Source organism: Tursiops truncatus, chromosome 11, assembly GCF_011762595.2.
Source record: "Tursiops truncatus isolate mTurTru1 chromosome 11, mTurTru1.mat.Y, whole genome shotgun sequence".
In the NCBI taxonomy this organism is placed as follows: domain Eukaryota; kingdom Metazoa; phylum Chordata; class Mammalia; order Artiodactyla; family Delphinidae; genus Tursiops; species Tursiops truncatus.
The window spans coordinates 85735323-85745989 of NC_047044.1; the positions used below are offsets into that span (position 1 = coordinate 85735323).

Here is a 10667-nt window from a genome sequence, read left to right on the forward strand (position 1 = left end):
AAATACCTTTGTTAACAAGGAAGCTTCATGAAAAACACCAGGCTTGCATCCACTGGAGCATTTACTCCCCGACTTGCTAATCAGTAATCCAGCTCTTATGTACCCTTCACACCTTTCCCAGCTCTGACATCAGGCAGTTCAGAGAGACTCTGCCATTAATTTCCATCCCTATAGATAGAAAGTACCTCATAGACAGCAGAAGCAGATGGGTCATTATTACATTAACACATCAGTGAATGTTAACGTAGTAGATACAGAGTATCTTGGTGGAATTAATGGTGTGTCACACACAGCAGAAACTTGAATTTGCCATCTTTGTAAAGTACCAGAGTGGATTTTCATGGATTAAAGAGACGTTTGTAGTAAGGAATGGTAAAAAGAAGTGATTAAGAATATCAACAATATGTTTATATGCAAAGAATGAAGACAGGGACATTGAAGTGTCTACCTAAATTCAAATACTGCTAGGGGCTTAAATCCATGAACATTCAGTAGCAGATTGAGATATAAGGGCAAATTACATTAAAAAAAATATACAGAAGACAATTGAAAGCCATTTATAATGAAGTGGGAAGAGGAGGATTAAAGGCATAAAAATAATTTTCAACCCGTAAATTCATTTGTCAGCATTTAAATAGAGAAACAACTGTAGCCAAGCAGTTTTTTCACTGACTTTTTCTATTATTACATAGAAACATCACAATTATTTTGAAGGAAAAGATTTAATTTATTTTTCCAAATTGTTCTTTTTTTCCTGAATTTCTAAGTCATATTTAATATTCTAAGTTATGACAACTTAAGATCATATATAGCAGATAAAACAAATTCTAACTGTCAGTGAAAATGTGTATATCTGTATAATCTAGAAAAGGTGGAAGTTCTCCAAGTAAAATTTTAAGTTCTCTGACTTCATATATTTCTTTAAAACTGAGTAATATAGTTTGAGGGTGTTTAGTAGAGATTTTAGGAGGAAAAAAACTGTTTTCCAATCCTAGTTTTAATTAACAATGATTCTGAAATTTTAGTATTTCTGTGGAAATTACTGATATTCCAAAGGGAAATATAAAATCACATGTTTTTGAAGAATAATGATTTCCCGTAAGAATTAATGTATTTAACAAAGTATATATAATGATATAGAAATAATACAGAGACCCAGAGATGTTAAATAATATGTCCTATGTCACATGTTTAGTTTGAGTTGGATCCTGGACCAGAACTCAGTTTTCTGATCCATGGTCTGGTTTTCATTTAGACCAAAATGCCTGATTTTAACCTACATATTTATTTATTTTCCTAATTGTTTTCCCTCTGAGATGTTAAAGATGACAAACATACATTCAAATATTAATTCTTTCACCACCTGGAAAATAAATGTTATAAGGAAAATAATCTTCTACCTAAGAAAGGAACAGGTGGACCTGATATTTTTAAGGACTACCAAATGCCAGGCACAGTTATTTAACTGATATGTGAGACCTCACTTCATCTGCACACCTCTAAGGTGGGTATCGTTTGCCCCAATTGATAAATGATGAAACTGAGATTCAGAGAATATAAATTACTTGCTTAAGGTTGCACAGTTACCCAAGGACAAAGTGAAATTCAGATTCTCATCTGTCTGTCCCACGACATATATTGCTTTGTTATAAAGGATCTCTATTCCTATAGACTGAATTACCAATTGCTTCTTGTAAATTCTGTATTTTATTACAACTCTTTGAATGATTTTGTTATAGCTAGACATGGCCTTATGTTGGTCTTGTATAACGTTTGGGTAAGGTCAACATCGACCCCAATCTCAAACAATTTTAGGTCTTACTTGCTTCCTATAGCAATGAAAGTCATCATGGTGGTGGTGATTTAGATCATCTTTATGAGGCAACTCCATTATCAGATCCTAAGCTCCTCCCTACAGGCAAACATCACTATCGCTCATTTTTATATTGCCTCTAGCCTTGCTAGTCAAAAGCGTGAATAAGGTGCTGGTAACTTTGACATCACGCAGGAGCACTTCAGAAACACCGAATCTCAGGCCCCATCCCACATCTTCTGAATCAGAATGTGCATTTAAAGACAGATCTCCTAAAAAAAATAAATAAATAAAATTTAAAAAAAAACAGATCTCCTCAGTGGTTATATGTACACTTTTGAGGAAAAACTGTCCTATTGTATATTCCATTCACTGATTGATTCAGTCAGGAGTGATTAAGGACTTACTCTGTGACAGGGGATATTCTAGGTACTAGAGATACAACAGTGAACAAAGCAAAGTTCCTGGTCTCATGCAGCTTAGAGCCTGTGGAGGAAACAAAGATAAGCAAGTGAATAAGTAAATACGCAATTACAAATGGTACCTACTGTGGAGAGAACTGACATGGTGGTGAGAGAAAGAAAAAAATGGCAGCACTTAACTTGAATCCTAAAGCATGAGAGAAAACCAAGGAAAGAGTGCTGGGGAAATGTTCGAGGCCAGAGAAGCAGCATGTGCAAATGCAAGTGGAGGAACAAGAAAGTGGTAGAAAGACGATGCTGGAGACAGAAGCAGGAGCCTGAAGATACAGGAGCTCAGAGGCTGAGCTGACTTTGGATTTCTTCAGAGGACAATCCGGAGCTATTGAAGGGGTCCGAGCAGGGGTGTGACTTGTACTCAGCATCTTTAAAACATCAGCCTGACTGCTGTGTGTGGAATAGATCAGAAGGTGGCAAGAGTGAAAACAGGACATCTGTTGGGAGACTAAGCAGTATTCCAGATGAGAGATGATGAAGCCTTGGACTTCAGAAGACTTAGAGAAGTAAACGGGTTCAAATCCTATTTGCGGTCATGACATGATGCGGAAAGGATTAGGTATGGGGAATAAATGAGAGGGAATTGAGGATACAGGTGAGGATATAATACATAATATGAATGGATGGTCTATGTATAAAATTTTTAAAAAGTAAAAGATTTTTAAAATGTCTTTAAAAAAATAATTTCTAGTTTGACCAAATGTGTGTTTTCACAATTTAAAACACCCAAACGGTATTACAATCAAAACAGCAGTCCTCTGCCTACCTCTGAATTTTGAGCAGGGGGAAGCCCAATTGGTGGGCCCATGGGTGGTCTCATACCAGGTGGGGAAGCCATAAGGCCTGGAGCTGGGGTTGCTGGACCAACAGGTGTGGGTGGAGTCCCCTGCCTTGGTGAGTCCTGAGCTGGGGCTCCAGCAGTGCTGGCAGTAGCAGCCACTGCAGCAGCAGCTACAGTGCCTCTTCCCTGGAGTCATTACCTGTTGGGATGGCCTCCCAACCCCTCGGACAGGACCTGCTAATCCAGCAGGAGCCTGGGGAATTGGAACACTAGCTGGTACACTTCAGTCAGCTGCCTTGCCAACCCCAGGACCTCTTGTAGTTCCAGCAAGTGGTACCCAAGCAATGTCAGTATATTTGGGGGTGTACCCTCCACAGTCACAGAAACCAAGTTCTCTATGTGGCAACCCCAGACCCCAAACCTGCTTTTCTTCATGCTCTGGCTGCTTTGGATTCTTTAACCTGATCTCCTTGATCTCATTCCTGTCACAGAGGATCAAGTTCATATGTTCGTCAAAAGCCTTAAAGATGCCAATGAAGATTTGGTCATCTTGCAAGATACATCTCAATCTACAGTTAATGCACTGCAGCATCTTGCTGCTCTTTCCACAGTCATGGTTTCCATTCCACCAGATCTAATGTCCCCTGGAATGTTTCAGGATCCTTGAGACCTAAGGGAAGGCTACAGTTAGAGGTATGACGCAGGTTCTCCTACAAACAAGGCAAGCTGGGGCAGAATCTTCAAAGACTAGATAAAGCATTTTTTTTTTTTTTTGCTTCAATCAGCTACCTGGCTATTCCAATACAGCTTTACCCACCTCTTGGTGTCTCAGCTAAGAATGTCGATGTCAATTTTGCCTTAAAATCTACCACGGGTACTTGCTGCTGCTGAGATCTCTGCGGGCACAGTGGACACTCTTGATCGCTTGGTGAGGTTGTCCTTCTACGTGTGACTTGAACTTCCACCTCTGGTATGTGCCTGTTCTGTGGTCCGTTTCAGGTGTGAGCAGTCCCTGGTCTGCTCCATTGCACCGCTGGCTGTTCTTCAAAACAGAGCATTAGGCAACACTGGCCGCTCCACTCTGCTCCTCCAAAAGTCTTTTGAGGATTAGATTTATTAGTTTAATCTTATGTATTTTTTTCTCACTGGTTTTCCGTATCTTTAGTTTTTTGAACGTCTTAGAAATATCCTAAACTTGATAGACTAACTTTTCTATTTAAAAATCAACTTTGGGGCTTCCCTGGTGGTGCAGTGGTTGAGAGTCCGCCTGCCAATACATGGGACACAGGTTCGATCCAGGAAGATCTCACATGCCGCGGAGCGGCTGGGCCCGTGAGCCATGGCCACTGGGCCTGCGCGTCTGGAGTCTGTACTCCGTGGCCGGAGAGGCCGCGGCAGTGGGAGGCCTGTGTACCGCAAAAAAAAAAAAAAAATCAACTTTGACAATCATATTTTTTTTTAATTTTCAAGATACCTTGCCTTTTGAATAGCACCTCGGTTTTGTTTCATTGATGTAAAATCCATTCTTATCTACGAGGATACTATTTAGAGCTTTCTCTCTCTCTCTCTCTCTTTTTAAAATTCTTGTTGCTTTGTGGTCTATATTTCCTTCAGTTCCTTTTTGTTTACCTTTGAATGTTTCTTTTGGTCTCTGTATTTCTTGTTGGAGCTTTCTTTAAGTATCTGATGATCCTTAGCTATCCCTTTATTTATTTTTATATTGTTGTTTTACATCTTTATTTAGGTACTATAGAAATAAAATAAACTGCACATATGTAAAGTGGACAATTTGATTGGTTTTCACAAATTTATACACCCCTGAAACCATCACTGCAAACCATCGCCACAACCAGATGTACAGATGTTTCCATCTTCCAAAAAGTTGTCTTGTGCACTTTTGCAGTTTATCCCTTGTTCCACTCCTTCATTCTCCTCTATTCCTTTACCCCCTCACTGGGCAACCACTGATGTGCTTTTTGTTCTTGTATATTTGTTTGCATTTTCTAGAAGTTTCTATGAATGGAATAGTACAGAATGTACTCTTTGCCTGGCTTTTTTTTTTTTTTCCACTCGGCATAATGAATTTGAGGTTTATCTGCCTTCTCTATCAATAATTTTCCTTCTTTCCTTCTACAGGCAGAAGACAGGCAGTAGCTGTCTTCTGCCTGTAACTTTTCTCTCTCATTCTCTTTGTCTTTGTGGATTCATATTCTTTTTATCTCTTTGCTATCATTTTAAGATTGGCGTGATTAAATGAAGTCTAACATTGCATGCTGATTCCTTCAAGAAGTATTCCACAGCTTGGGAAGATATTTAGAATTCTTTCCTAACAAGCTTTACTTTTTATTTTTTTACATTAAAAAATATTGTTCATTCCCTGTTTATAGGCTTCAAACTTAACAATTAATTTTTGATTATAAAAATTTAAAAAGGAATAAAAAATTGAAAGATATGAACTAGTGACAAATAAAACAAAAAATACAAAATTGTTAATATATACAGTATTTACATATGAAAATAGAACACAGTAACAGTTTTTGTGTTAGAGTTCCAGGTTATGACTGATTTTTCTCTAAGCATTTTTTATGTTGCTACATAGTTTTAAAACTATCTCGTTAATGGATTGCCAAACATACTGTGAAGATGGTATCAGTGTTCTAAACATTCTTAGAAATGTGTTTTAAATCCGTGTTACATGGTGCCAAATAAGAAGATATGAAGATATAAGTAAGATTATTTTCTACGCAAAAAGCTACAAATTAGGGCCTTCCCTGGTGACGCAGTGGTTGAGAGTCCGCCTGCTGATGCAGGGCACATGGGTTCGTGCCCCGGTCCGGGAAGATCCCACATGCCGCGGAGCGGCTGGGCCCGTGAGCCATGGCCGCTGAGCCTGCGCGTCCAGAGCCTGTGCTCTGCAACGGGAGAGGCCACAACAGTGAGAGGGCCGCGTACCGCAAAAAAAAGAAAAAAAAAGCTACAAATTAGCAAGCTGGGTGATTTTCTGACACACACTCTCTCACCTCTTTGTACCACAGAATCACTTTGCTGGAAAGTAATTTAGAATTGCCATTGTTTTCACACCACACGTAGTCATTCTTTCCTGCCATCCTTTAAAATGCAGCATAGGAATTTTTAAGTCCCTAAAGTGAAAAATGACTTTTCCAATATTCCCTTCACATGTCCTACCAGATTCAAAAGGCATGAATAGTATATTTGTTTGTTTGTTTAATTTATTTTTTATTTTTATCAAAGTATACTGACAATTTTATGTTAGTTTCAGGTTTACAACATAGTGATTTGATATTTTTATAGACTATAGTAGGGTATGTTCCATGTGCACCTGAAAAGAATGCAAATTCTGCTGTTTTTGGATGGAAAGTTGTATGAATATCTATTAAATCCATTTGGCCTAATGTGTCATTTAAGGGTACTGTCTCCTTATTGATTTTATGTTTGGATGATCTATCCGTTGATGTAAGTGGGGTATTAAAGTCCCTTACTATTATTGTATTACTGTCAATTTCTCTGTTAATATTTACTTTATAAATTTAGGTGCTCCTATATTAGGTGCATATATGTTTATGACTGTTATATCCTCTTTTGGATTGACCCCTTTATCATTATATAATGTCTTTCTCTGCTTTATTTTTTTAATAGACTTTGTTTTAAACTCTAAGTAGTCTGATATAAGTATTGCTACCCCAGCTTTCTTCTGATTTCCATCTGCCTGTAATATATCTTTCCATCCCCTCACTTTCACTCTGTGTGTGTCTTTAGTTCTGAAATGAGTCTCTTGTAGACAGAATATAGATGGGTTGTGTTTTCTTAATCCGATCAGCCACCCTATGACTTTTGATTGGAGCATTTAATCCATTGACATTTAAAGTGATTATTGATAGGTATGTACTTATTGCCTTTTTGTGAGTTGTTTTCTGGTTGTTTTTGTAGTTCTTCTCTCCTCTTCTTTTTTTAGTCGCTTCCCTTGTGGTTTGATGATTTTCTTGAGTTATGTTTGGATTCCTTTCTCTCTCCCTTTTTATTTCTATTGTAGGTTTTTGATTTGCAGTTACCATGAATTTCATATATGTCAACATTTAACTATATCTACTTGTTTTAAGTTGATAGTCATTTAAATTCAAACACATTCTAAAAGATATATTTTTTGCTTCCCCTTCCCCCCACATTTTGTGTTTTTGATGCCGTATTTTACATCTTCTATGTCTGTCTCTTAACTGTTTGTTGTAGTGATAGTTGAGTTTACAATTTTTGTCTTTTAACCTCTGTTCTAGCTCATTTAAGTGGTTGATCCACTGCCCTTACTATACCTTTGCTGTTACCAGTGAGATTTTTTCTCTTCCTATATTTTCTTATTTGTTATAACATTTTCTTTTTCACTTAAAGAAAACCCTTTAACATTTCTTGTAAGAACCATTTAGTGGTCATAAACTCTTTTAGCAGAAAGCTTGTCTGGAGAACTATCCCTTTTTCAATTTCAAATCTGAATGGTAACCTTGCTGGGTAGAGTATCTTAGGTTGTAGGTTTTTTCTTTTCAGCACTTTCAATACATCATGCCACTCCCTTCTGGCCTTCAAAGTTTCTCCTGAAAAATCAGCTGACATCCTTCTGGGGATTCCCTTGTATGTGACTCTTTGTTTATCTCTTACTGCCTTTAAAATTCTCTTTACCTTTGACTTTTACCATTTTAATACATGTTTGTGTGGGTCTCTTTAGGTTCATCTTGTTTGGGACTCTGCTTCCCAGACCTGGGTATCTGTTTTCCTCTTCAGGTTCAGGATGTTTTCAGCCATAATTTCATCAAACCCATTTTCTGCCCTCTTTTCTCTCTCTTCTACTTCCAAGACCCCTCTAGTGCAAATGTTAGTATGCTTGATGTTCCAGAGGTCTCTTGAACTATTCTCATTTTTAAAAAATTTTGTTTTTCTTTTTACTGTTCTGATTGGATTTCCACTATTGTCTCTGCCAGATCACTTATGCATTCTTCTGTATCACCTAGTCTGCTGTTAATTTCTTCTAGTTTATTTTTCATTTCAGTTATTGTATCCTTCAACTCTAACTGGTTCTTTTTTTATATCTTCCAGTTCTTTGTTGAAGTTCTCATTGTGTTCTTCTATTCTTTTCCCAAGTTCAGTTAGCATTATTATTATTGCTTTGAACTCTTTATCAGGTAAATTATTTATCTCCGTGTTATATGGGGTTTTTTTCCCATTTTTTTTCTTGTTCATTCATTGGAAACATATTCCTCTGTCTTCTCATATTTCTTTGTCTCTATGAAATTAGGTGAAACTGTTACCTATCCTGGTCTTGAAGGTGTGTCCTTGTGTGGGAGAGTCCTTATGCAGTCTATCTGTGCCCAGTGGCTTTGGTGGGAGAGATGGATCTGAAGTGAGCATAGGCTGTGACTTCTCCTGAGCTGTGCTGACAGCCACCACATTGGTGGGAAGTAAGGTTGAAGTCAGAGGGGCTAGAGCTGAAGGCAGGTGCAAGCCAGGGCTTCACCTAGGTTCAGTGCTGGTCACTGCCCTATTGTGGGTGGGTCCAGGGCCTTGAGGCACTGAGGCTGCACATCTTAGCTGGCTCCGGGTCTCTGCCTTGCTCAGAGGCAGGGTCAGGGCCCAGGGAATTTGAGCCACACTTCTGCCCTGGCTATAGGCAGCGCTGGCCCTGAGCTGGCTCTGTTTCTTCCCTGGTGTGTGCACACGCATTGTAATGGTGATCTTTGCCCTAATGGGAGAAGTGCTGGAGCAGAACAGGCCAGAGCAGGAGTTCAGGGCAGGCTGGAGTACACACGGGGCCGTTCTGGCAGGCTGGTCAAAGCCCCTGGCAGTTTTCAATCTGATGTCTCTGTGCTGGGGCTGAGAGCAAGCAAGTTTGTTATGCACTCTTCAAGAGGATGGAGGTCTTGACCAAATCTCTTCTCTTCCCTTCCTATCGAACTCCATGTGGTTTATTCCTTACAGCCTTGGTTGTAAAAGAGCTGTTCTTCAGGTGGTTCTCAGCAAGAGTTGCTCTGTAAGTAGTTGTAGCTTTAATATGTTCATGGGGGGATAGGAGCTCAGGGTCTTCCTACTCTGTCATCTTGATCTTGCCCCCTCATGAGTAGTATTTTGAAAAGAGACAGGAGCTAACCCCATTCCTGCTGAAGTTTAGGGGAGTATGAACAATGCCTTCTCACTCAGAGCTTTGTTTTATTTTTATGCTTTTGTGGTGAGTTCCGTGTTTAATGGCTTGAAACTTTATATTTTATAAGTGTCTCAAGAAACTATCTTAATGAATGCTTGGACCAAATTTTGGTAATATTAAGCAGTATAGAATAAATGTTATTATTAATATAACAGAACTAATCCCAAACATATCTATTATATTAAGAAATACATGGGCTTACCTTACTTACTAAAAGGATATTTCAGATAACCCACAAAAGAAATCCCAACTGTATGCTCTGTATAAAAGACATACTTTCCGTCCTGTTTTAATAGTTTGAAAAATGATGCATTTTTAAGGACTTCTAAGATCCTGTTAATTCAGACATATGGATTAGCAGCTTTTGAAAGGCCTGATGTTCCCCCAAAATCAAAACAAAATAAGCACACAAACAAATGAACAGCAATCTCTGAGTTAGAAGAGACTGTCAGGAGAATTTAATTTACTCTCCTTTAATGCTTGAATTATTCATTCAGTAATATTTGGAGCATCTATTGGGTACTAAACTCTTAAGTATAGTCTAGTTTGGAATTTGGGCAACTAAATAAACACTAGCAATGATGTTTTCAACCTGCTGGAAAAAATACCACAACTGACTTAAACATCAGAAATTTATTGTCTCATTGTTCTGGAGGCTGGAAGTCTGAGATCAAGATGTTGACAGGATTGGTTCCTTCTGAGGGCTATGCTATATCTTTCCCCACCTTCTCGTAGTTTGCTGGCAAATCTTTGGTGTTCCTTGGCTTGTAGAAGCATCACTCTTATCACAGTCTTCATTTCCATTTGAATTCTCTGTGTGTATGTCTCTGTTTCCAAATTTCCTTTTTTTCTTTTTTTTTTTTTTTATTAAGACACCAGTTGTATTGGGTTAGGGAACCAAACTACTCCAGTATGACATTGTCTTCACTAATTACAACTCCAGTGACCCCATTTCCAAATATGGTTACATTCTGAGGTAGTATTAGAACTTCAACTTATAAATTTGGAGGGAGGGGAAACAATTCAACCCATAACAATTGTTTTCTAGAAATTCTGCAAAAATGTTTGTTTGTTTGTTTTAAATTCTCTCCTCTAACTCAATGGTTTTCTTTCTTTCTTTGTTTAGTCTTTCTCAGTGGAGGAGTTTCTTTTATTGTTTTCTGGTATTTTCTGTGTTATTTATATTTTAGACTTTATTAAATTTTTTTGTGATCTAATATATGGTTAATTTTAGTAAAGCTTCCATAAGCACTTGGAAAAAGCTGTATTTTCTAATTCAGGTACAAAATTCAATATATATCCATATTACCTCCTTTATTGAAAACATTATTTAAGTCTTCTGAATCCTTTCTTATGCTTTTCATTTTGCTATGCCTTGGACTGGGGGGAGAAATA

At 38.0% G+C, this 10667-nt stretch overlaps 2 pseudogenes; both read right to left on the reverse strand.

The window, feature by feature from the left end:
- Positions 1-3031: 3031 nt before the first annotated feature.
- On the reverse strand, positions 3032-3671 carry LOC117307503 (small nuclear ribonucleoprotein-associated protein N pseudogene; annotated as a pseudogene).
- A 208-nt stretch (positions 3672-3879) lies between these two features.
- Positions 3880-4096, reverse strand: LOC101316426 (SNRPN upstream reading frame protein-like; annotated as a pseudogene).
- Between the last annotated feature and the right edge of the window lie 6571 nt (positions 4097-10667).